This window comes from Grampus griseus (assembly GCF_964374135.1).
Source record: "Grampus griseus genome assembly, chromosome: 1".
In the NCBI taxonomy this organism is placed as follows: domain Eukaryota; kingdom Metazoa; phylum Chordata; class Mammalia; order Artiodactyla; family Delphinidae; genus Grampus; species Grampus griseus.
Window position 1 is genome coordinate 36715008 of NC_139017.1, and position 24092 is coordinate 36739099.

The 24092-nt window shown below is 38.5% G+C and overlaps 1 long non-coding RNA gene across 1 annotated transcript in view; it reads right to left on the reverse strand.

Moving 5' to 3' along the window:
• Positions 1 to 13195: 13195 nt before the first annotated feature.
• LOC309819722 overlaps positions 13196 to 24092 on the reverse strand; it is a 56516-nt gene continuing 45619 nt past the window's right edge. Inside the window, exon 3 of the long non-coding RNA XR_014296460.1 lies at positions 13196 to 13261. This is a non-coding gene — a long non-coding RNA (uncharacterized lncRNA). The remainder of the gene's footprint in view (positions 13262 to 24092) is intronic.

A 24092-nucleotide genomic window follows, 5' to 3' on the forward strand; every position in this document is an offset into this window, starting at 1 on the left:
AAGTTGATGAGACGGAGATCTGAGCTCTGCAATTAAAGGGCAAACTTCCTCCAAGAGGCGCGTCCTTCTCGGGCGCCTCCTACGGGTCCGCGCCCTCTGAGGATCTGTGGGCTGGCCCGGGGCTGTCTTCCCGCCTTCGTTTCACTGGGAAGCTCCGAGGGGATGTCTGGTCTGGAAGGACTACTTCCCGCTTCTTCTCTTCTCTGGCTTCTTATTTTCACCTTGGGGTAAGAGGACAATTTCCCTAGTGACTGGAAACCTCTGTGAGCTGGAACCTTCCCCCTCACATTTCACGAGGTGGAGTTCCAGAGCTCCTTGCTTTGCACGCCCTCCTCTCCGGTACGGAAGCAACAGTTCTTCTCAAGCATAACCTAAGAACTTGTTAGAAACGCAAAATCTCGGCACCTTTCCTCTCTACCGCTCTACACACACGCACGCGCACACACACACACACACACACACGGCGCCCCAATTAAGAAACTCTGGGAGTGGAGCCCAGCAATCTGTTTTCACAGGCACTCCAGGTAATTCTGATGCCTGTTGACGTTTGAGAACCAGTGGTAAACTGTCCCTTCCTGCAGCCAAGAAGCTGGACCAAGGAGGGAGTGGGGGATGAGGGAAAAAAAGAGGGAAATGGAAAAAGCTAGGGAGAACCGAAGGCTGGGCCTTGATCAGAGTCTGCTCTTAACATCTTTAGGTTCGGTTCCTCCCCTCCGCAAACTAAAAATAGTTCATTAGAAAGTGCACTTGTTCTTTTCCCACAACCACTGTTTAGCTTGGCAGCTTCTCCCGAACAAGAACCAGCTTGGTAGAAGGGTCACCACTTATTTCTTCCTATTCTTAGCAGTCAGATTTTAGTGATTCCTGTTGACTTAACCTCCAAGGTCAAATGGTCTGTTCACACAAGAACCAGGCCTGTGGAGGACTTTGAAGGCTTTTCCCTCCAAGGTTAATTATCTAGCGTTTTAGCACAAAGATTTCTCATACCTCACACCCAGTCTCTCACACCTTACGTTCCAATCCATCAGTAAATCCTTTCAAATCTACTTTCAAAATACAGCCAATATCCAACCATTTCTCATCCCCTCCACTGCTATCAATCCCATCATTTCTCACCTGGATGATTACAATAGCCTCCTAACTGGTCTCCCTCCTTCAGAGAAAAAAACACAAAGTCTGTCACAGACACTCGGCTCTGCCCTCATCTATCACACACTCTCCCTCCCCCTTGCTCTCTCTATTCCAGCCCTACTGGCCTTTTTGCCTCTTCTAGGACACACCAAGCTCAGGGCCTTTTTTGCACATGCTCTTTCTTCACCTAGATTTCTCTTCCCTCAGGTAATTCACATGGCTTACTCTCCAACTCTGTCACTTCATTCATAGCTCTACTTAAATGCTAACACCTCCGAGAGGCTTTTATTAACCCCCTATTTAAACACCAGCCTTCATCTCTCTGCCTCTTACCCTTTCTTATTTCTATTCATATCACCTAGCATCATCTGACATATATTTCATTGTCTGTCTCTCCCCACTGAGATGGAAACTCCATGAGGTCAGGGATTGTCTTTGTTGATACTGTTGTTTCTTGGGATTTTTAAAAAATTATTTGTTTTCTTTTTTATTATTTTTTTTTCTTTAAGGACAGGGATTTTATGTTCTCTGATATACCTTAAAAGCCTAGAACACCACCTAGCACATAGTAGGTGCTCAGTGGACGGCTACTGAATAAGTGAATGCGTGAAATATAAAATGTAAGAATCTGCAGTCAATGAAAGCTGTGATCTCAGTGAATAAAGAGCATTTCCAGATAACTATTCAATGATTTAAACAATTCAATGTTCAACTCTTTTCTCAATATTCTAGTTGGCTCTATTAAGTATATTTTCTCAGAGTAGTAATTCCTTTCATTATATAAATTGCTATAATTATGCCTCAGAATACTGTTATTGTTATTAAATAAAACTAGTTTGGATCTCCTGCCAGAGTATAGTTTTAGCTTGTCTTAGCTCTTTAGCTCTTATTTGGGAATACACTGAGAAAAGGCTGATTATACTGATCTATCATTCTTTGCTCATTTGTAGCATTCACAGAATGAACAAAGTACAAGGAAGGACTTTGTATGGTGTAGTTATTAACAAGCTTTGTAACCAGACAGTTCCAGCTTGGAATCCTAACCTAATAGATTACTTAATAGCCATGTGACCTGGTCAAGTTTCTTAACTTACCTGTCTTAGTCTCCTTATCTGTTAAATGGAGCTAATAACACTTACCTCATAGTATAGTCAAAATTAAATTTGATTGGGTCTGTGAAGCACTTAACATATTCCGAGGAACATAATAAGTGTTCAGTAAATGGAAACTAGGATTGTTATTATCAGAAGGACAGAGTGGTCAAAGAGGCAATTTTCTAGAGAAAGTGTATTTTAATTGGACCTTGAAAATCACTGATGTTACATTAAGCAAGAACTTCTGCTCCCTTTTTTCCCCGAATAAAGCTCTTTTTCCCCAATCGGTTTACAGGAAAAATTAAGGAATTCATTATTTTAGTGATAGTATTTAATATTTGCAAATCCTATGTGGGAATCATTTTATTAATCACACACTAAAATGAGTCTCCAAGCAGTTCAATAACTTTATGAACCAGATTCAACTTCATATGATTCAAATCAGCTAGTTTAGAAAATTTCCTTTACAATGTTAGTTTTTGTATCGCATCAGTGTTTTGGGTCTTAAAATACTCTTGAGACCATTTCTTTCAGGTAAGTTTCACATACTAAAATGATTACCTTTTTTTAACATCTTAATTGAAATATAATTCGCCCATTTAAATTACCTTTTTTTGAAGGAACAAATTAGTTTAATAGACATTTAGCACATTGAAAATGTGACTGTGTTTTGGGATTCCCTTGCATGTCATAGGACTTTGAACCCCTTGTTTGCCATGTTCTCATTTGAGTTAGTGACATCTGTCTATTTGGGAATTTAACTGCCTGCAGAGCAGGGACAATCTCAAACTGTGCATTTCCCCAAGTACCTTGTACTGCCCTGTAATATCCGAGTATAAGCTCTGTAATTACTTGATTGACTGGTAATCACAAACAGTAGGTCACATCAGCTGTCTAATTTAATCTTCACAAAAACCCACTGAGGTAGGCACTATTATTATCACCATTTTACAGGTAAGGAAACCAAGATTAAGAAGTTTAAGGAATTTATCGAGGTCACCCATCACCTGGGCTTACCTGACTCCAGAGTTCATCCTCTTAACCACGATACTGCTTCTTTTATTTTGAATCTTGCTTTTGTTTATTTACATAAGTAACCAGGTTTTACTATAGAAAAATTAGACACTACTGATAAACAAAAAGAAAAAACCTGGAAAATTCACCCAAATCCCGACATCAATATCTTTAGATAACCCCAATTACCATTTTGATGTAGATTCCTACAAATTTACATACAAATGTATATGCAATTATAATTTATAATTATATATACATTTATTTATAATTATTTATCAAAATGAAATGATATTCTATATGTATTCTATAATCTGTATCATAATTTTTCATCTGGAATATTTCCATCTAAATATTTAGATATAGGTCCATGATAGTTCATTGTATAAATGTAAATTAATTCACCTGTCTACTAGCAAAGGATGCATACCTATTTCCCTACTCCTCAATCACATTGGACTTTGGCATATCTTTTATTATTTATTATTTTCATTATTCCTTTTAATATTTGGCAATTTGGGGAGTTGAAATTGGTATAACGTTCTATTGTTTAATTTTGAAATTCTTAACGAGAAGGTTAATTAGTTTTTCCATGGATTTTCTGGCCATATGTGTTCCTTTCTGAATTGGCTATTGTTATACTTTTCCATTTTCCTATTGATTTCTTATTCTTATTGATTTGTAAGAGCTTTATATATATTAAAGACATTTACCTGTTTAACACACACGGCAAATTAAACACATTAGGCTTATTAAAACATATTTCCTTATGTTCTTTATTGAATAATCTTCTTTGAAGATTGTGCTAAACATAGGCAAATTGTAAAATCAATTTAATTTGTCTCTGACCCTCTCCCATCTTTACTTTACACTCTCTTCCCCTCTCCTCTTTGTACAACTTCTAAAGAAGGCCTAATCTTAATATCTGTTATAGGTTGTTGTACAAAATAGGGTTAACTATTGAAAGTCATTTTATGAACTGTTTTTGTTTTTTTTTTAGATAAAGCTCCTTCACTTACTAACAAGATTGTTGCAATACTCTAATATGTTCTGTCTTTTTCAGGGGTAAAAGCTTTAGAAATCCTCATTCTGATACTGACTTGCCACATGACTTGGGGAAATAAAGTTTGTAAGCTTTATATTTCTTTTCTTCAACTGGGTATCTGAAAATTAAATGATATCATATATGTAATGAACTTATTACATATGAATATGTCTAGCACATATTTAGCACTCTCTAAATGTAGCATGTAGTAAGAGGTAATAAATGAACAGGTGTTTTGCTGTTTGGTTATTAATTGCTTTTATTAACATATCAATGTTAGTTCTTTTCATTCTTGTGCTTATTATAGTACCTTTAATTTGTGACCAGCAAATCACTCTCTCCAGGAGGCAGGACATTAGGATCAATTTTGAAAGGGAAAAAAATGTGCCCATTATGTTTTAATTGTATATTTGAAAGACACAAAAACCTGTTTTTGTAATACAAACTGTAGAAAATTAACTGGATAAAATCTTTTCTAGAAAGAATATGTAGAAGATGGAATCCAACTTCTCATCAGTGATTCTTGAGGGGAAGTTTCAGAAGCTCCAAGAATGTGTGGAATTTTTATTAGAAAAATATTTTGTTTTAATTGAGAAACATTACTTTTGCTCAACCTGCTTTTCAAATATGAATCATCACAATTTTATGTAGACCTCCAGCATTGTGCAAGACCTTAGACATAGCGTAGAAACCGATAAAGGCTTAAAACTAAGGATGACAAACTCTAGACCCAATGGGGTAGTTAGATGTGTATGGACCAATCTTCAAATCTGACAAAGACCAAAAGTGACCAAGGCCACAAGCGAGATGCTGGTGGCCTTGAGTCCCTATGCACAGTTCCAGCCAAGCTGCTTCCACCTCGTGAAGATGGGTTTTGTGATGGGTTGCACCGCGGGCATGGCGGCGGGGGAGCTCCTCAGCATCTTTTCCTGTCTCAGGATCGGAATACGGGGTCGGGGTCTGATGGGCGGTGTCAGGAAAACCATGATGCACAGCGGCGGCACCTTTGGCACATTCATGGTCATCGGGATGGACATCTGATGCTAATCAGGGCAGTGGTTGCCCACTACATCCACCCCCTCACATCAGTCCCAGTCCGTGTACCATAATAAAACAAGTCTTTGATTTAAGAAAAAATTTGACGAAGACCAGACCAGCAAAGTTGCCCTTGTGAAATCTATAACCATATTATTGCCATAGATAAACAGATTATAGGGTTCTTCTGAAGGCAGGACTCTAAACTACCTTGTACTTGGACAAGTTAGTTGTTAGTTTAGTACTAGTGCACAAAGAAAAGAGTGCCACCTGCTGGACCACCAATGATACTCCCTCCCGGGCCAGGGCTACATGGCAAGGAAGACAGACACTCTGATCCAAATCAAATTCATATGCTTGCCTTTAAATTAGTTTAACAGACATTTGGCATTATTCAGCTGTTCCTTATAAGCTTCTTTTGCTCAGCTGAAAAATGAATTGTTCTTCCAGAATAGACTTTTCCTGTCGAATTTATTTGAGGGGCTAATTCAATTTTATATTTCAAGATTATACTTACTGCTTATAACACATGAATTGTAATCCATTTTGTAAAGGACTGTCTCTTGAATTTTTCCTCTTGCAGTCTCAGTTCACTCTTTTCTTTACAATGCAAGTCACCAATATATTAATTCCCCTAGTCATGTATCAATAGTTGTGAAAAGTAATATGCCAGGGCTCTGACTTCTATTCTGGCATGCTTGAATGGGGAGATGGGAGGAAGTATTGGCAAGGAACCCCAGGGGGATGCAGGAACAGTGGGACTGGTCCATCAAGGTGGGGATGGATATTATATCACTGATATTGTTTAGAATTTCTGTACATGATGATAAAAAAATACAAGCTGACTTAGTTTTATTATTTCTTTTCTGTTCTCTACCATGTATCTCTTATTGCCTGAACCAAGGACAAACCACTCTCACAGCATCTTCCCAATACACCGCCAAATATTTGCACTCACAAATAGTGTGAGGAGAAGGGCAGAGATGTCCAGATTTCTATGCCTTGTGTATGAAAGAATGTATCCTTCTATATTGGCATGATTTAGTGAACCTGATTAAAACTGTCTTTATCCACACTGCCTTAAGTCCTTTTCTTATTCTGACATTGTACCAATTATCAGTTCATTTATTGATAAGTTGCAAATGATAAAGCTATCATTTTAAATACCTTAAGGTGAATCAATTTAATCAGATTACATTCTCCTAAAATTTAGCTAAGATCAGCTCACTGCAAGAATAACCGTTTTGAAGGAGAAAAAGAGTAATCTAGGAGTGTGAGGACCTTTGAAACACATTTTGTTAGTTTGTTTCCAAACCGGGCCAGTCAGAATCTTGCCCAGGATTTCTCTATTGTAGCTATTGAAAAAGAACAGGTTCTTTCCCCTTGGGTTGATAAACTGGTAGGATATGAATCCTGAGCTGCTAGTGAACATTAGTTCACCAGGAGAGCCCCTGATTGAAAGAGAAGAATTCTCTGATGACATTACATTAGTTGAGTTCTGGCTTTCCCAGTTACATGAAACAATAAATATTCCCCTGAATTGGATTTCTGTCTTCCTTCCCAACCAAAAGCATTTTGACCAATATATAGTGCTTTAAATATAGTGCTTGTATGCAATATTAAAACATTATATAGCTATACTATACCTCTTTATATAATTGATTAAAGCAAATATAAGTAGACATTGCTTTCTATGAGTGATTTGTAGCCTGTGCTGACAAATGGCAGTTAGCACAATGTATAACAATTTGCTTTTCTTTTCTTAATCATTTTTCATTCTCTACAGTTTTGAAAGTGATTTATTTTCATTCTAGACATTTGATTAATGATTGGCTCTACATATACACTCATTCTAATTCAAATTTAAAACCAGTTGGCTCAAATTTTGGCAAGAGAATTAGCAGTCCTCTGCACATCTTGACCTGAATATATACAAATTTTGTTCCTTATTAATCTCTTTTTTAAAAAATTAGATTCATAAAATTCAAAATTTTAGTTTAAGTCAAGCTGCAATTAAATTTGGAAGCATGGCAGCGTTTGGATTAAAACTAAATCAAAAAAAAAAGAAAAAAAAAACTAAATCAGATTGGCAGAAAATCTGCAGCCTTAATGCCTATGTTTTACATGGTGTTATTAAAGTTATAGCCACATAAATTATGTCACTTTATCCTAGAATTCTTGGAAATTAACTATGGTAATAGTGATAATAACTTTAACTTAAAGGGAGCCCAGTGTAGGTAAACTAAGCAAAATTGAGAAAACTGTTGTGAAAGTGAAGTATCAGTAGAAAATCAGCTGGAGAACAAGGATAGCATTAACCGTCTAGGTTTTCTGTTTGTTGAGACTGATGCGCTATAATCTTGATGGCGATGACTTGGCCTCCAGTGCCTAGAACAGTACCAGGCTATGGTCAGCACTCAGAAGAAGCTTGTTGAACGAATGAATGAATGAATAAATGAATGCTCTTCATGGGACTTCCCTGGTAGTCCAGTGGGTAAGACTCTGCGTTCCCAATGCAGGGGGCCTGGGTTAGATCCCTGGTCGGGGAACTAGATCCCACATGCATGCTGTAACTAAAAGTTTGCATGCCACAACTAAGAAGTCCACATGCCACAACGAAGATCCCTCATGCCACAACTAAGACCAGGAGCAGCCAAAATAAATTTTTTTTTAATTTTAAAAAAAGAATGTTCTGGGCTTCCCTGGTGGCGCAGTGGTTGAGAGTCCGCCTGCCAATGCAGGGGACACGTGTTCGTGCCCCGGTCCGGGAAGATCCCACATGCCACGGAGCGGCTGGGCCCGGGAGCCATGGCCGCTGAGCCTGTGCGTCCGGAGCCTGTGCTCCGCAACGGGAGAGGCCACAACAGTGAGAGGCCCGCGTATCGCAAAAAAAAAAAAAAAAAAAAGAATGTTCTTCAGTAGATACAAATCTTTGATGCAACAAGATTTTTCCTGTAATTACTGTAGGTTTTAAGACATAGTCATTGCAGACTGAGCCAGAAGGAATTTCAGGTATCCTTTTCTTCAAGCTTCCTCATCTTAATATTGAAGGAACTGAGATCAGAAGAGGTAAAGTGACTGCCCAGAACAAAGATGGGGTAATAAATCAGTTAACAAACATTTACCGAGTACCCACTACTTGATAAACATTTGGAACTGTTTCAAATAACGGGAATATAGCAGAGCATAAGACAGCCCAAGTCTCTGCCTTCAAAATAATTTATATTCCAGTGGAGAATGATGATTAACATGTCAATAAATAAATAAGATTTCAGTTCCTGATAAATCATGCTTTGAAAATACTAAAATAGAATACTGTGGTGGAGAATGACAGAGGGTGGGGAAAGACACAAGTGATTTAGTAGATTACTCAGCACAGGACTCTAAGAACTCTCATGTGAGCTGAGCCCTGAATGATGAGGACACACCCACACAAATGTAAGAGGAAGAATATTCCAAGTGCAAGTGCAAATGTCCTGAAATGGGAACAAGCTTGGTGTGCTTGATGGAAAGAAAAATAGCCATAGTGCTTCAGCTGGAATGAAGAGGGGATAAAATGAGGTTAGGTGGGCAAATACCACACACTGTAGAACCCTGGGTATCAGGAAAAGGAGTTTTATCACAGAGGGTGATGAGACACCATTTAAAAAGTTTTGAGGAGGGAAGTCATATAACTTAATTTTCATTTTAGAAAAATCACTGAGGCTGCTGTATGGAGAATGGACCAAGGTGAAAAAGAGAGGAAGCTGGAGACTGATTAGACTATCCTAGTAATCCAGGCTACTAGGATGTAGCAGTGGAGAAGGGAGAGCAGTAGCCAGACTAAAGACATATTTTGTTAAGTACCTATAGGACTTGCTGATAATTGCACGTGGGCAGTTGGGCAAATGAAGATGCCATTTACTGTGATGGGGAAGACTCTGGGAAGAATAAATTGGGAGGAAGGGAAAAATAATTGGTTCTGCTTTAGACATGTTATGTTTGACATTTTTATTAAACACTTAAGTGGAAATGCCAAAAGGTAATTAGATAAACAAGTCTAGACCTCAGGATAGAGGAGAAGAGGTGTGGATTTGGAAGTCATCCATAAATAGATGATATTTAAAGCGGGGCTGTAGGAGAGAGTGCAGGTAGAGAGCCTGGAGCATTGCTAGAGGTCTGCAGCCAGAAAAGGTGCTGAGAAAGCTACCAGGCCAGTCATAAGAAAATCAGAAGAGTTCGACTGCATGGACATCTACACTGGCAGCCTTAATAGGAACTGTCTCTTATCAATGTGGGGATGGGAGAATGGAGTAATGAAAGCCTGACTGAAGTGTGTTGAGGTGGAATGGGAGGCAAGGACAAAAAGGTAGCAAGTTAAACTTGGCTTTCAGAAATTTTTCTGTGGAGTGGGGAAGAGAAATGGAGTGGTGATTGCAGGAGACTGGAGCACCAAGAGACATGTTAGACTGCTAATGGAAACAGTGCAGTAGAGAGAAAGAATTTGATGATAAATGAGAGCAAGGGAAGAACTGAAGATACACAGCCATGTGGAAGCATTGGCCTTTGGCCTTGGCTGGAGCAGGGATGCTTCTTTCACTGTAACTCAAGGGAAAAACAGATGCCTAAGTTCAGAGGCACGTGAGCTGCAGGATTTGGTAAGGAGCTGAGGCAGTTCTTGGCCAATTCCATCAAAGTTGTATCCAATTTTGTCAAATCCCACTCCAGAGGGAAGTCACATACATAGCCATTAGAATGACAATGTCATATTTCTTGTATTGGACACAATAGCTGAAACTTTTGATAGATGTGATTCCTACTTCAATTAATTTGCAATGTGAAAGATATTCTGCAAATCTGATATTAATATGCTCAGTGCTACAAAAGCATCATTATCGACATAAATGGAATTCTTATAGAACTAACCTTGTTTTGAGGACAATGTAGAAGAGACAAAGCCCTCAATTTTTAGTTTGAATAAAGGAATGAAGTCAACGCACTGAAAATGTGGAAGGAATCTGGGTCCATGAAATCATTGTTGAACCACTGAATTCACCAACTCTGGAACAACCCTACCCCAGATTTCTTGTTGTGTGACTTGGTAAATGTACCAACTGCTTAAGCTGTTTTTCCGCTGGTTACAATCACAGCTGAAAGCATTTTAACTGATATAGTATTTTATTGGGACAACTGGTAGCCATCTGGAAAAAAATAAAATAAAGCTCAAACTTTATACAAAATCGATTCCAGATAAATTAAAATATAATTTTAAAGGTACTGGACAAAACTATGAGGGAATTCTTCTATAATCCTGGATTAAGAAAAGCCTTTCCAAGCATAACACTAAATCTAGAGGCTCCACATGGATGTAATAATGATTCAATAAGCCATGATACTTCAAGATATGTTGCAATGTTTATGTGAACAAAAAAGAGAGTAAACAACATGTACAGAACATGTACACACTATATATACCTTATATAAGAATACGGCTCTAGGTTCATTGGGTTCTTTTTTATTTTACTATAAAGTTTCTTAGATTTCTGATTTGTTTTAAAGATGTCGATTTAATTATCAATATAATGCCTCCACCCCCCAAAAATCTAGAGTCCATACAAGGAAAGATTAATGTCCACATAAATATTTTAAATTCTTCATTTAAAAAAATTACAAGTCAAATCTAAAAAAGCAAAAAAAATGGTTCTGATGAAACTAGGGACAGGAGAGGAATAAAGATGCAGACATACAGAATGTACACTTGTAAAATTACATTTGATAAGGTTATTCTTTGTAGTATTATTAGTAAAAACAAAAGATTTGAGGACCAGGTAAAGGTCCATCAAGGAGCCAGTTAAATAAATTTTGGAGCAATTGTAAAATTGAACACCATTGTAGCTGGGAATAAAAAAAGAATGAAATTTTCCTTTAAATTCTGGTATGGAAAGATCTTCATGATTTAGTGTTAAATTAAAAAAAAACACAAGATACAGTATGTATAGTATGCTACCATTTGTATAAAAAGAGGGAGAAATATATGTACATACTTGCTTGCATATACCTATCTGGAAGAATATACAAGAAACTAATAACGTAGACTCCCTATGGCAGAAATGCTGGAGACAGACAGGAAGGGGAAAAAGACCTTTTACAATATTTTTTTATACATATTGGATTTTAAAGCATATAAATGTATTATATATTTTAAAAATAAATTTAAAGACGCTGTGCAGATTAGACAAACTAAATCTCTGTTATTAAATACTCACGATTTGAGAAATACAAAATTATTTTTGTTAAAACAAATGTTTGGAAAAAACTTAAATGTCCATTAATAGCAGACAGATAAAATAAATTATGGGACATTCATTCCATAGAAAACTAGGCAAGCGTTAAAAGAGAAAGAGAAAGCACTTTATGTAAAAATATAGAAAGATCTCTAGGATACATTTTTTTAATATAAATTTATTTATTTATTCATTTATTTATTTTTGGCTGCATTGGGTCTTCCTTGCTGTGCGCGGGCTTTCTCTAGCTGCAGTGAGAGGAGCTACTCTTTGTCGCAGCATGCGGGCTTCTCATTGCGGCAGCCTCTACCATTGCGGAGCACAGGTTCCAGGCGCACGGGCTTCAGAAGTTGTGGCTCGAAGGCTCTAGAGCACAGGCTCAGCAGCCGTGGCGCACAGGCCCAGTTGCTCCGTGGCATGTGGGATCCTCCCGGACCAGGGCTCGAACCGGTGTTTCCTGCATTGGCAGGTGGATTCCCAACCATTGGGCCACCAGGGAAGGGAAGTCCCTCTAGGATACATTTTTAAGGGGGAAAATAAAGATATGAGGTACTTCCCTGGTGGTCCAGTGGCTAAGACTCCGTGCTCCCAATGCAGGGGGCCCGGGTTCGATCCCTGGTCAGGGAACTACAGGGATGCCATAGAACTCACATGTCGCAACTAAGAGTTCGCATGCTGCAACTAAAGATCCCTCATGCTGCAAGGAAGATCCTAAGTGCCGCAGCTAAGACCTGGCACAGCCAAATAAATAATAAATAAATAAATTTTTTTAAAAAAAGAAAGATATGAAATGGGTCACATAGTAGCCTACCATTTATGTAAAAAGAGGGGAAAATTAATTTATGCATGGCTTATTGGTTGCCTGTGAGAAGGGGGAGTAAGTAGTTGGCAGATGAGGTTTGGAGCAAGCTTTTTTACTGCATATCCTTTTATACCTTTAAAATTTTGAACCACATAAGAGCATTGCCTACGTTTTTAAATAAAATAAAATGTGACTACATGCATGCTCATAGTGATGTCTCAGTATTTTAGGACAGTTAAAAAAAATTCCTATAAGATGGTAGTTCAAAGGGTTCTGGAGTCAGGCTTTCAGGGTTCAAACTCTGATCCTACCAGCGACCTTAAGTAAGCTACTCAAACTCTCTGTGCCTTAGCTTTCCCGTTTCCCAAGATGGGGATCATAAAGTCATTTTGAGGACTGAAGGACAGAATGCTTGCACTGCTTAGCACAATGCTAAACCCATCATAAGGCCACACCAAAGGTTAGCTGGCACCATTCCTAATTTGCTGTGATTATCAAAGCAGCAGAAAGTTTAAAGCAAAGGTTGTTCTCCTAAGTCTTAATTTTGTTATTCTAAGTGATACTTAAGTAATTTAAACCGGTCCATTTAACAAATAGAACATAATGGATGGATAATATAAATGCCAACACTAATAACTGACAAATATTTTGTTATTAAGATATTTTTTCATCATCTATTGTTTTCTTTTTCTCTCTTTTAGTATGTGGTATTTTTCTTAAGCTATAAAATATTATTTACTGGATGCTTACAGGAGACATCATTATCCTTTCCACAATTAAATATGAAACTATCAGTAGACCCTAAACCTACCTCTTTCTGTCCTCTCTGTTTTTTTGTGTCAGCAATCCTGGTCACCCCATCATCTTCTGTGAGCCCCTGAAGAACAAAGACCACAGTAAGTGATCAGTATTGTATCCCCAGTATCTGTCATGATGCCTGGAGCATGAAGGCATTCAGTAAAGGTTTGCTGAGTGAATGGACAAATGAATGAATGCATACATGCATGCATGAGAGAAAATGGAGGGAAAGTAACCTTCTTTCTACTTCTGCAGTCTTGCAGAGTCAAAAGAAAGAGAATGAGATGCTGAGGGTTCATGGAAAGTTCAGCAACAAAGAAAGAGGTTTCATCTTCTTAGCTAGTGCATGAGCTCAAGGAGCTGTTGCTCAGAGGTCCTCCCTGGTGGCAGTTATGAGAACTATTGTAGGACGAGTGAAGAAAACAATTATGGAGCACCGACTGTGTATGAGGCACTGTACTAGACACTTCAATACATTGTTTAAACTTCTCAACAATAATACGAGGTAAATGTTATTCCTATTTTGTAGATAAGGAAGGGGTTATCTAAAGGAAGTACACAAACTATTCAACCATGGAAATTAGCAAATCCTAATACATTCCATCTATAGCTCAATACCCTGAACTCTGCCTACCTAAGTTCAAAATCAACTATCTTTCTCAAGCAAATGTTCTAACTTGGAAGCCAAATTGTAGGGTAAGATAAAAATCATACAGCAATACCTTTTCAAATGAAACCATTGTACAGCTCTAAGGTAGCTGCTCAAAGGGTAATCGTAACAAAGTAGCCCAAAGTTCCACTAGGACTACCTTGGTAGATTTCTCTTGGACTTTCTACCCAGCTGTTTTGTGGGTGAAATTAGAGACACAATGAATGATTATACTATAGCTTTTTGTCATCCTATGCTAATGAATATAACTACTAGGGTAGCTGTGATGGTTAAATTTTATGGATCAATTTGGCTAGGCCATGGTATCCAGTTGTTTGGTCAAACAGTCTAAATATTGCTGTGAAGTTATTCTGCAAATGTGATTAACATCAGTAGACTTAAGTAAAGGAGATTACCCTCAATGATGTGAGTGGGCCTCATTCAACTGAAAGCCTTAACAGCAAAAATTGAGGATTTCTGGAAAGGAAGGAATTCTGCCTCAAGACTGTGACATAGAAGTCTTTTCGGTGTTACCAGCCTGCTGGCCTGCCCTGTGAATTTTTTTTTTAAAATACATTTATTTATTTATTTATTTTTGGCTACATTGGGTCTCGTTGCTGCACGCGAGCTTTTCTCTTAGTTGCGGCGAGCAGGGGCTACTCTTTGTTGCAGTGCACAGGCTTCTCATTGCGGTGACTTCTCTTGTTGCGGAGCACGGGCTCTAGGCGCACGGGCTTCAGTAGTTGTGGCATGCGGTCTCAGTAGTTGTGGCTCGTGGGCTCTAGAGCGCAGGCTCAGGGGTTGTGGCGCATGGGCTTAGTTGTTCCACGGCATGTGGGATCCTCCTGGCCCAGGGCTCGAACCCGTGTACCCTGCATTGGCAGGGAGATTCTTAACCACTGCGCCACCAGGGAAGCCCCTGCCCTGTGAATTTTAGACTTACCTGCCCCCACAATCAATTCCTTAAAATGAATCTCTTTATATTTATTTACATATTTATGTATATATATATATATATATATTTATACATAAAATAATTTGGGAGAAGAGCATCCAAAATACTCAGCTGTAAGAATTAAAAGCATTCAAAAATTTTGTTTGTTTGTTTTTAGCCGCACCTGGAGGCTTGTGGGATCTTAGTTCCCCGGCCAGGGATTGAGCCTGGCCCGGCAGTGACAGTGGCGAGTCCTAACCATTGGACCGCCAGGGAATTCCCTAAATACTTTCTGTTTTGATCAGAAGTTGCACTGATATTTTTTAAGCTTTGGGGGTAAAAATATTAATATGGGGGCTGTGACGTGACTTATAATAAGAAATATATTTTTGGTCTTCATCCCCATTTCTGGCACAGAGCTCCTAAAACCCTTGGAATTTCCTAAGAGTGAGAATGATAAAGGTGTCTTTTTTATGTTAATGAGTGACTTTTGGAAAGCCCTAGGTAACCAAAGGAGGGGGAGGCGCGGGGGGCGGGGAACTGGTTGCCAGGGAAGCCAGCTCTGTGATTAGAGGGTTGAAACTTTGAATCCCACCCCTCTGACCTCTGGGAGGGGAGAGGGGCTGGAGGTTGAATCAATTGCCAATGGCCAACGATTTAATCAGTCACGCCTAGGTAATGAAGCCTCCATAAAAAAACAAATAGGGTTCAGAGAGCTTGGAGGTGCTGGGAGAATGGTGCTCAGAGGACATGGAAGCTTTGTGCCCTTACCACATGCCTTCCACCTGGCTGCTCCTGACTTACATCCTTTTATAATACACCAATGATCTAGTAAGTAAAATGTTTCTGTGAGACATTGGCAAACTAATTGAATCCAAAGAGGGAATAGAGGGAGCCTTTAATTTTTAACGAGTTATTCAGAAGTACAGGTAACAACCTGGGCTTGACATCTGCATCTGAAGTGGCGGATGGGGACAGTCTTGTCAGACTGAGCCCTTAACCTGTGGAATCTGATTCTATCTCCAGGTAGATAGTGTCAGAATTAAGTTGAATTGTAGGACACACTGCTGGTGTCCAAGATGTGTGGGGGAACCCCTGCCCACACTGAAACTGGGTCCCAGAGCACTCTTTAGGGGCAATCAGAAATAACAGTCGGGTGCCCCAACTATCTGGCACAAATATTGGGGGATCTTGGTCCTGTACATCCTGACTCCCTTTGCTTCAATTACTTATTTCTCTTGGATTCACTCTTGTTGTCTCTCCAGTCTCAGCAACTCTAAATGAAGCTGTCCTGCTCACACAAACATTATATAAATATACATATGTATTAGTTCTGAAATATATTAGTCGTGTTTCTCTGGAGAACCATGACTGATATACAAGCTATGCTATTTGCAACAGATCAAAAATAAACTAGTATTAAGAAGATTGAAGTAATTAGGAGTCTGTGTCTCTCTTTTGGTAGCATTTATTCAGAAACATTAACTCCAAATCTGCTTTGGAATCCTACAGTCTCTAATTATAGTACAAAAAGACCCAAGATTTAAAAAAATAAAATTAATTGCAGGTCATTTTAATTTTTAAAACACATGATTTATTGCTTTGATAAAGTGCTAAGGTCATCATTAAATCAGACAATGAAAAAGTGATGCAACTTTAAACACCCTGAAGCACTAATTTTAGGGATCCCTTAGGATTTTTTTTTCAATCCTTAGGTTGTATCCGGGTTGTGTTGCAATATCCATATTTAGATGTGCCCCTAAACTTTTAAACTTTCCTAAGTTTAAAACCACTAAAATATGAAATAAGAACTATCAGGAAAGCATCTGGAGCAGCCACAGAAAAACTGGAGGGAAGTACAATTACAACAAGGCCCTGAGCGGTTAGGTGATAGTCGCTTAGCAATATCTAACAACAAAGAGAGAATAAAACATAAAATGGATTGACTCTTCTGAAAAGTGTTTGAATCTCAAGTGTTGAAAAAATGTCTAGTTCTCTCAAGTTTATAGAGGCAGACACTGTAGCTCTTTAAGGAGCACCTACCATGGACCAGGGTGCTGGCTGGGAGGTGGACACAATCCCCACCTCTAAAAAGATTAGAGTCTAGTGGAGGAGACTGTCAGACAAGTAAACAAGCAATTGCGATGAATTGCAACATGCTTTAAAAATTATTTCATTTACACTGATTTGAGAGAACACTTTTCCCAGCAAGAAGGACAGAAAGATGATTGTGCTAGAGAGAAGGGGATTGCAAAGAGAAGATAACAGCCTTCGAGAGAAGGAGAACTTTCACTCAGGTCTTGAAGTAGAAGGGGCAGAGAATTTGAGGGTGAAGAGAAAAGAGATCAAAGCAAGGAAAGTCATTCTAAAATAGTCCAGGCAGGAGATTTCCAAAGCACAGAATTCAGTTTAGGGCCAGGCTAGCAGCTTAGCCTTGCTGTAGGGTATGTGGTGGGACATTGCACAAGGTAAAATGAGAAAAATAGGGCTTAGTGAGAGACTGGAGGTGGGAAAAGGGGAGAAACGCCTGAATGTCTGGTTTGGGAAACCGTGGCTGTAGAAAACAGAAGGCTAAAAACAGACGGAGGGATAAACTGCTCCGGGAGGAAGAGGATGAGTTGAGTGGGGGAATGATGAGATTGAAGAGCTAGTGGAATACCCAAGTGGAGATTTCAAGTAATCGCAGTAACCTGGGTCTGCCACTTGGGAGAGAGTTTAGGCTAAAAATTTAAGTTCAGTCCTCATTAGCAAATTGAATGAGATTCCCCAGAGGAAGAGGGCAGGACAATAAAAGGAGAGAACCAAGGAACAAAACTGCTGAATCCTAATATTTAAGAGGCAGACCCAAAGAGGGCAGCCCTGGAGAACGCTGAAGAAGGTCAAGGAGATATTATTGTGCCTTTTTGTTTTATTGTGGCAAATTATACATGACATGAAACATATCGTTTTAACCAATGATAAGTGCACAATTCAGTGGCATTAATTACATCCACCATGTTGTACAACCATTAGCACTATTTATTTTTGAAACTTTTTCATTACTCCAAACAGAAACCCGGTAACCATGAAGCAATAATTCTCCATTGCCCCTAACCCAAGCCCTGGTAACTTCTAATCTACTTTCTGTCTCTATAAATTGGACTACTCTAGGTACCGCATGTAAGTGGAATCATTCTTTTGTGTCTGGCTTATTTCACTTAGCTTAGTGTCTTCAAGTTTCATCCATGTTTTATCATTCCTTTTTATATATTGTGCCGTTCTAAACTCAGGAAATTGAAAAAGGGAGAATAGATATTATGGGTGTACTAGGACTGTTATTAAGGCTCACACGCTGGGGCTTGCCAGAGGGAGAAAGGAAGGAGATAATCAACTGGGAGGCCAGAACTGAAAGCTGAGTGCAGAAACCATGATCCGTTAGTTAAGAACTCTGTGGTAGAGCAGACAGGCATCTGGGAGCTGGAGGTTGCTGGGCAAATCTTCATCTGAGAACCAGATAGAGTGTATTTGGACGGATGACTGAACCCAACACAATATTCCCCTCTTCTGATGGGAAGCCCTGGTGGAAATAGTTCTGCCTGAACAGTTCCACAGGCCCTGGGTGGAGGGGGTAAGGGGTGGGGAGGGGGCTGTGACCTACAGTTACTGTCTGAAGGAGGGTGAAGAGCATGAGCCAGAGAAGCACATCAAAAAACAGGTCACTGAGCAAAGTTAGACAGAGGAGCTGAAAGGCACGCTCAGCCCAGGTGAAAGAGGAAGAGGAATATGCAGATGCAATGGTGAAATACTCAGAAGCTAACATCAGAGGCTAAGTTCTATTAACATAAACTTTGTGTGACCAGGGCAGCTTCATTTAGAAGTGCTAAGACTGGAGAGACACAGTGAATTCAAAAGAAATAAGTAATTGGATCAAAAGGAATCAGAATGTACAGGACCATGTTCTCCAAATATTTATGCCAGATAGTTGGGGCACCTATGTATCATTCCTGATTGCCCCCGTGTTAATATTTTTGCCCCCAAGGCTTAAAAGATAACAGTACAACTTCTGACCCCCCGGAAAAGGTATTCTGAATGCTTTTAATTCTTACAGATGAACATTATAAATATTCCCTCACTCAAATTATTAAATTATTGGTTGAGAAATTGAGTTTCTCATTATATAGCATCTATCTCAAATAATGTAATTTTGTCATATAGTGAATATGCTCACTGGGCTTCTGAATCCATAAATCTATCAATTTTGCTGAATAACGAAGCCAAAGAATTATAGAAGACTATAGAAGATGTAAATAACAGTAACAAACATAACAGACATATACAGAACACTGGCTCAAACAACTATAGACAACAAGTTATTTTCTAGGACACAAGAAACCTTTACAAAAATTCTCCATATACTGAGCCATAAAGCAAGTCATGACAAATTTCAAAGGACTGAAATCATATATGGCTGTGCTAGAAATCAATAATTTAAAAATGATAACTAGAAATAAGAAATATACTTCTAAATAACCCATGGATCAAAAAAGAAATAAATGTGGAATTTTTAAAATGTCATGAATCAAAACTTAGAGGATGCTTCTAAGTATCCAAAAGAAAATTTACAGATTTAATTGCAAAAATTATAAAATTTAAATTGCTGAAAATGTATGAGCTAAGCAGACTTCTCAAGATGTTGGAAAAAATTATAGCAAAATAAACCCAAAGAAGGAGAAGGAAGAAAATAATAAAGTAACAAAAAAAAAAAGGAACTCCAAAATAAAAATATAGTAGAGAGTATCAACAAAGCCAGATGTTTCCTTGAAAAAATTAAAAATTGATAAAATTCTATTGATATGGATTAAGAAAAGAAAGAACAAATAATCATATCAGGATGAAAAGGGGGACAAAATTATAGTTACTACAGACATCAGAAAGTTAATAAAGATTTGAATAGACATTTCTCAAGAAAAGTATGCAAATGACTAATGAACATCAAGGGATGCTCAACATCATTAGTCAGTAGGGAAATGGATATCAAAACCACAGTGACATACAATTCACACCCAGTAAGATGGCTATAATAAAAAACAATAGACAATAACAAGTGTTGGCGAGGATTTGGAGAAATGGGAACCCTTGTTTATTGCTTGTGGGAATGTAAAATGGTACAGTCACTTTGGAAAACACTCTGGCAGTTCCTCAGTATGTTACACATAGAGTTACCATATGGTCCAGCAATTCTTCTCATAGGTATCCAAGATAAATGAAACCATATGTCTACACGTGGTACATCCATACAATGGAATATTATTTTTCAATAAAAAGGAATGAAGTGTTGATTCTTTCTAAACCTGGATGAACCACTAAAATGTTACACTGGGTGACAGAAGCCTATCACAAAAGACAACACATTATACGATTCCATTTACATGAAAAATCCAGAATAGACAAATCTATAAGAAGGAAGTAGATGTGTGGTTGCCTAGAAGTGGGGTAGAGGGGTGGTGGTAGTCAATGAGGAGTGACTGCTAATGTTACAGAGAATCTTTGGGGTGTGATGAAAATGTTCTAAACTTAAGATTGTGGTATGATTGCACAATTCTGTGAATATACTAAAAATGTTGAATTACATGCTTTAAATGGATAAATTTTATGGTATGGAAATTACATATGAGCTGTGTTATATCTCTCCAAAATTCATATATTGAAGCCCTAGCCCCCAGCACCTCAGAATGTGACTAGATATGAAGACAGGGCCTTTAAGTAAGTGGTTAAGTTAAATGAGGTCATTAGGATGGGCCCTAGTACAATCTGACTGCTACTCTTATAAGAAGAGGAACTTTGGATGCACCAGGGATGCATGTGCACAGAAAAAGACCATGTGAGAAAACAGTGAGAAGCTAGTCATCTGCAAAATAAGAAGAAAGGTCTCAGGAAAAAAACAAACAAACAAAAAACACCAAACCTGCTGACACCTTGGCCTTGGACTTCTAGCCTCCAGAACTGTGAGAAAATAAATTTCTGTTGTTTAAGCCACTCAGTCAGTGGTATTTTGTTATGGTATCCCTAGCAAACTGTACATATCTCAATCAAGATCTTTTTTTAAGTATTTTGCCAAACATACTTGGTTTTCCCCTAGAAGAAATTGTGTATTCAGCTCTCCAAACTATTAGAACTATTTAGGTCTCATGTAGAAATTTCCCTCTTTTTTACCTTATTTTCTAAAATTCTTGCTTGGATTCTTTATTTTTCCATCCTTCCTCATGATAATAGACCTCATTAATATCGGCTCTGGTTTTCAGGGAATGGCTTATTGATTTAGTAAAGGGCTGGGGAAAAGGTACACACAAAGATATGCAAAATCACTCTACCAGAAAACATAGGCAGAACACTCTATGACATAAATCACAGCAAGATTCTTTCTGACCCACCCCCTAGAGTAATGGAAATAAAAACAAAAATAAACAAATGGGACCTAATGAAACTTCAAAGCTTTTGCACAGCAAAGGAAACCATAAACAAGACCAAAAGACAACCCTCAGAATGGGAGAAAATATTTGCAAATGAAGCAACCGACAAAGGATTAATCTCCAAAATTTACAAGCAGCTCATGCAGCTCAACAACAAAAAAACAAACAACCCAATCCAAAAATGGGCAGAAGACCTAAATAGACATTTCTCCAAAGAAGATATACAGACTGCCAACAAACACATGAAAGAATGCTCAACATCATTAATCATTAGAGAAATGCAAATCAAAACTACAATGAGATATCATCTCACACCAGTCAGAATGGCCATCATCAAAAAATCTAGAAACAATAAATGCTGGAGAGGGTGTGGAGAAAAGGGAACCCTCTTTCACTGCTGGTGGGAATGTGAATTGGTTCAGCCACTATGGAGAACAGTATGGAGGTTCCTTAAAAAACTACAAATGGAACTACCATATGACCCAGCAATCCCACTACTGGGCATATACCCTGAGAAAACGATAATTCAAAAAGAGTCATGTACCAAAATGTTCATCGCAGCTCTATTTACAATAGCCCGGAGATGGAAACAACCTAAGTGCCCATCATCGGATGAATGGATAAAGAAGATGTGGCACATATATACAATGGAATATTACTCAGCCATAAAAAGAAACGAAATTGAGCTATTTGTAATGAGGTGGATAGACCTAGAGTCTGTCATACACAGTGAAGTAAGTCAGAAAGAATAAGACAAATACAGTATGCTAACACATATATATGGAATTTAAGAAAAAAAAATGTCATGAAGAACCTAGGGGTAAGGCAGGAATAAAGACGCAGACCTCCTAGAGAACGGACTTGAGGTTATGGGGAGGGGGAAGGGTGAGCTGTGACGGGGCGAGAGAGAGTCATGGACATATACACACTAACAAACGTAGTAAGGTAGATAGCTAGTGGGAAGCAGCCGCATGGCACAGGGATATTGGCTCGGTGCTTTGTGACAGCCTGGAGGGGTGGGATAGGGAGGGTGGGAGGGAGGGAGACGCAAGAGGGAAGAGATATGGGAACATATGTATATGTATAACTGATTCACTTTGTTATAAAGCAGAAACTAACACACCATTGTAAAGTAATTATACCCCAATAAAGATGTTAAAAAAAAAAAAAATCACTCTACCAGAGCAAGGCAACAGATAATTCAGAAGCTCCCCTTGGTGTAATATATACCCAATCTAATGTGAAAATCCAAGTTCAGGCAATATGAATTTACTGACCCAGGCTTGGGAACTAATACTTTCTTACATTTACATTTCCTCTAAGTAGAAGAAATAGCTTAAAGAACATAATTTGTGTATTTGTCTATTTTCCATTAAAATAGCATCATACAGCAAAAGTTGTATAAAAGCTATTTTAGAGGATATAAACTTTGTGAAATAAAGGCCACTTGTGAATTTGAAATATAAAAAATTAATAAGATAATATTATGAACAACTTATGCCAAAAATTTGAAAGTTTAGATGAAATGGACAAATTCATAAAATATTACAGAGAATTAAGACAAATAAAATTTAATTATGTAAGCATACTAATTTAAGAGGATTATTTCTCCCAATAACTCTTCAAATATGTTGCAGTGTATTACCTATAAACGTAATCAAAACCAGGAATACTTTACATGCACAGGATATGTCAGTTGGGATCATCCTGTCCATTGAAATATGGATTGGATCAGCTCAAATATTCACTGCACTATTAGAAAATCCCATATCTGACTTCCCTGGTGGCGCAGTGGTTAAGAATCTGCCTGCCAATGCAGGAGATGCGGGTTCAATCCCTAGTCTGGGAGGATTCCACATGCCACAGAGCAACTAAGCCTGTGCGCCACAACTACTGAAGTCTACGTGCTCTAAGGCCCTCATGTTGCAACTACTGAGCCCGTGTGCTACAACTAGTGAAGCCTGCTCACCTAGAGCCCGTGCTCCGCAACAAGAAGAGAAGCCACCACAATGAGAAGCCCATGCACCGCAACAAAGAGTAGCCCCTGCTTTCAACAACTAGAGAAAGCCCAGGCACAGCAATGAAGAAGACCCAATGCAGCCAAAAATAAATTAAAAAAAAAAAAAAGAAAAAGAAAAGAAAGAAAGTCCCATATCTTCCTCAAAATTCCTGAAAATTTCTAGGGAGATCATATTCATGTCGTTACCTGGCTCTGATAAAATTTGACCAAACTTTAGTTAAGCATCACTGAGTCCTCTTCTCAACAAGGCCTGTAAGAACTGCAACTTTTAGTACAATTTCATCCACCCCCGTCCCCTTCACCAAAAAACGTGAAGAAACGCTAGCATAGTTTCTGAGTTAGAGTTTATGTCCCTAGGACGATGGCCCCAGCCCCCTTAAGTTCCTGCCTAATAAAGCTCGACGCTGCCAAAAGAATTTACTATTTGTTCCAGCCAACACTTGACTATAGGGCCCTGGCCTCCTTTTTCTTAGAGCATTTACTTTAAAAAAAACTTGCAATCATAAATTCTTTCTCTGTCTCTTTGAGACCTATCTTCTACACTCAAGAATGTGTTTCTCATGTACCTGGGAGCCATCTCTTTGAAATGTAGTCATCAGGAAAGATACAACCCCTGTCTCCCAGTTTCTGGAGGGTAGGGGCCTAAGTTCAATAAGCATCACTTAGCAAACTGATGACCTCATCATATTGACTAAACCTTCCCCACTGATGTCGTCCAGTACTTTTTCTTTCACACATTCCAGCATTTAAAAAGCCTCCCACCTTTTGTTTTGCTGCAGTTGAGCTCAGGATATACTGAGGTCTCTCCTCTACTGCAGTGGTACTAAATAAAATCGGTCTTGCTGTTTTTAACAAGTG